The sequence below is a fragment of the Rosa rugosa genome, chromosome 5 (assembly GCF_958449725.1).
Source record: "Rosa rugosa chromosome 5, drRosRugo1.1, whole genome shotgun sequence".
NCBI lineage: Eukaryota > Viridiplantae > Streptophyta > Magnoliopsida > Rosales > Rosaceae > Rosa > Rosa rugosa.
The window spans coordinates 41,551,181-41,554,887 of record NC_084824.1 but is presented as its reverse complement, the minus strand read 5'-3'; the positions used below and the strand labels follow the sequence as shown (position 1 = coordinate 41,554,887).

Here is a 3,707-nt window from a genome sequence, read left to right as displayed (position 1 = left end):
TTGTCTATTACAATTTGATGAGTGAACTTTGAATTTTTCTTCTGCTTTTGTTGCTGAAAGGATGAACAAGAGGAAGAAGAAGAAGAATTGTGTAGAGGAAGAAGAAGAATATTCAAGGGGGCAGTCTGGACATTTCGTCCAAATTGAGGGTCAAAATCTGAAAAGTGGGACCTCATGTCGGAGCCAACTCAGCTTGTGACGTCATCTTTCGAGTCAAATTTGATTTTTGGATGCGCGTGATGGAAAATGGAAGTGCAAGGACTATCATGATTTAAAAAAAAAGAAAAGCAACCAAACTGATGTTTGCCCCAAAGTTGGAGGGGGCAAACTGAATTTAGTCCTTAAATAATTGGACTAATTTTTACTCTGCACAAAAATATTTATCTCGATTCACTTCGTTTTTTTATTTATCACTTTTTTTTTTTTTGACAAAATATGACAACTTTTTCATTGATCAACGGAATCATACATAACAATTTACCCACATATGGCTGACAAAAAAATCATTACCTAAACAATTCAACCTTTTTAAGAAACTATGAAGCTCATTCAAAAAAGTTCTAACTCATCCATGGAAAATCAAAAGATGCACAGATGAACCGAATGCCCTTGGTGTCATATTTCAAGCAAAAGATAAGGAAGGTGCATTAGCTAGCAGCATAATGTAACTTCCCTCATTCACCTCTTCCAGAACTTTGGCAAATGCCTCATGATTCTCACACACAGCCTCAAAACCTGTTGTATGCTCGTTGGTATCCACTAAAACCAACACCTTATTTTCTCCCTCCCTAGTCACCTTGGAAAATCTTGTCTTGCGAGGTTTAGGGCCTTTTGTCTTGTATTTGTTCTTGCTGCCTTTCAGACGTCCTCTCTTCTTTGTTGGTAAGATGTAGATCACACCATTTTCATTAGGTAGATCAAACCCATCATCCACTTCCAGAGGCTTGTCTAACTACATAGTTTCCACCTTAGCCTTATTACCAGCTCGGAGTAGCTCAGAGCGTGGGGTGTGACACACCCCCAGAATGCTTGGGATATCCACGCACTTGTCCCCTGTTGTAGACCCCTCAGCTGTGGGTCTAAGCTAGGAATAGCCTGTAAATTAGAGAGCGAGAATCCGACCAATTTGACCAAAGAATTAAGAGCTAGAAAAGCTTCGGGGGTTTTACCTAGAGGCAGACCAATCTTCAGGTTGGGAATAGATGCTCCCAAATTGGCCTTGATGGCATAAGAGCAGCCGGGTTCAGTCCGAATTGTGCCCGCACCGCGCTGCTGAAGTTGCTTTGCCAAATTGTGCACCAGAGGCACCAGGGGTCCAGACCTTTGGTGCCATGCAGTTCCAATGTAGCAGTCTCCGCTTGTCCCTTGCCCATGTGCTGCAGATTAGGCTTTTCAGAAACCATATGGCCACAAAGGACAGCAATAACTTTCTTGGAGATGACCTGTCTCGGGACAATAGGCACCGAAACCTTAGGCGCCTCAAAACTCTTGGCCTAATTTTCCTGTATAGTCAGAAACATATCACAACCATCAACTTCATGGAAAAGCCATCCACAACCCTTGCAGAGGCCTTTGATCTGCTCATAGCCCAAGTCAACGTCAGCAACTATATCGATGGTGAAGCGGAACGTCCTCAATGACCACAAACAGCAATGCAAATCGAGGAGGACATAGACACGATGTTCCGGTGAGGATCGCTGCAGTGTAGTCGGATCAGCATGAAGAAACCATCCCATGAAGGAACCGATCAAGATGAGAGACTCCTCTGTACGCAAACGCGGAGACAGGCGTCACCGTCACCCATGTTTCTATAGATTGCAGCGGCACTCCGTCGATCTCAGACAATCCATCATACTCTCTAAGGATCAACATACGGCTATTGAAAAACCAAGGGCCCCCATACAAGATTTTGTTGCACTCTTCCTTGCGACGGAAACGAAACAAAAAGTGGCATCCTCCTGACATTGATATAGCCAGCTGGTTCCCTAGGGCCCATATAGCAAAGAGAGTACCAGGGAGTCCCTTCTCATCTCCCTCCTTACGCTGAATCAGATTGCCTACCAAATAGTGGTAGTTCTCTGCCACTGTTGCTGAACCTACTGCCCCAAAATCCACCACCACGTCCTCCGTCAGAGCTAGAGCTGCCACCAAATGAGAAGCCATGTCTTTCGCCATCACAGTGTAGAGACGAAGTTGCACGAAGCCTTAGTAGGAATACTGTGTTTCTCAACCCTAGCAGAAACGGCCAGGTTTCTCACTATTTTGGGGGAGAGATTAATTATCACTTGTAACAAGGGTTCCAGCCACTCTGATCAGTAAAATTTCAGTACTAACCAATTTTTTTTTTTTTGAAACAAATTGAGAAGTCTTTATTAAATAAAAATATTACAACCGACAGATATAGAAACTACATCGAATTGAGATATACCAAAAACCGTACGAAAAGCAACAAAAAGGGATGCAATGAAGCATTTGATGAAGCACCGAACAATACCCGGGCTATGTAAAAAGGTACTGACAATACAGTACACCATACCTTCATGCAAAGAAATGCGTCGAGTAGTGGATATTCTTCTGTCACCGATCTTGTTTAAGAAACTAAAAAATGTACCAATGATATGGTGCACCATACCTCCACACCGAAGTGGGTTGAGTAGCGGGTAACCTTCCGTCACTGACCTTGCCTAACTAACAAAGAGCAAAATCAAATGAAACCAAAAAAAGGGCAAAAGAACCCCAGGGCTACAACATGATTTGACCCCGACACCAAGCCCAAACCGAGAACCAAATCCAGATCCGTATTGGACTCGGATCCCAGATCCGGATCCGACCTAAACCCTAAGATCCCCAGATCCGTTTGCACCCTTTCTCGTGCTCTGTCTAGCCCAGAAAAGAAGACCGCAGGCGTTTTGTTCCCTGCTGCACGCCGCCCGCTGCCGCCAAACGCCTCAAAACCAACACCAAGAGGTTCGCGACCCTTATCTCCACCCAAATTCCAGTTCAAAGAAGACGCCTTCGTCCCACCACTAGCTGTACACCTCGATCCAATCACAAGCAGACAACTACTTGTCTTTGATCCGCCGCCCGCGAACCCAATCTGGACCTATGCTCCAACAGAACCAACCACCTCCCTCGAATTGGCTCCAATAGTGCTACCATTGCACTCCAATCCAACAACAAGACCCACCACCAACAACATCGTCCAAGCCCGCTAATCAAAGCTAACGATCCCAGTGACGGCGCCGGAAAAGGTACCCTTCAAGGAGGAAAAGATTTGCTGGAATTCCATGCCTAACGGCAACGAAACCCTCAGCCCTAGCAGAGCGACTCTGCTAGGTTTTCATTTCTAGTACTTACCAATTTGATTAGTCTTTCTTTTTTATTTTTTTATTTTTTTTTATCCAAAACCAATTTTATTAGTCTAAGCAGATGGTTCAAATAGGTTATTTTCATTTTTTGACTTGAAAATTATGTGGTTTCGTGGACAAGAAGTAATTTGTAATAAATCTTGAGGAATTTTAATCAAGGTACAATTTTGTAGTTCAATAATGGATGCAGTCATGTCACTTTTTATTTGTTAATTGCGGTCCATTGATTATTTACTATGTCCAATTTGCCACTTAAGGTCAAGAAAGAAAACAAATTTAAATGACCTGATTTTGTGAATATTTCAATATTATTTTTTTTAATTTTTAAAATTTTGAAAT

General features: G+C 42.9%; 1 long non-coding RNA gene across 1 annotated transcript; it reads right to left on the bottom strand.

Moving 5' to 3' along the window:
- Positions 1-377: 377 nt before the first annotated feature.
- On the bottom strand, positions 378-3,336 carry LOC133710450 (uncharacterized). Its single transcript, XR_009846686.1, has 2 exons — positions 1,170-3,336; positions 378-1,079 (listed from the first exon to the last, which is right to left on the bottom strand). It is a non-coding gene; the product is annotated as an uncharacterized LOC133710450 (long non-coding RNA).
- Between the last annotated feature and the right edge of the window lie 371 nt (positions 3,337-3,707).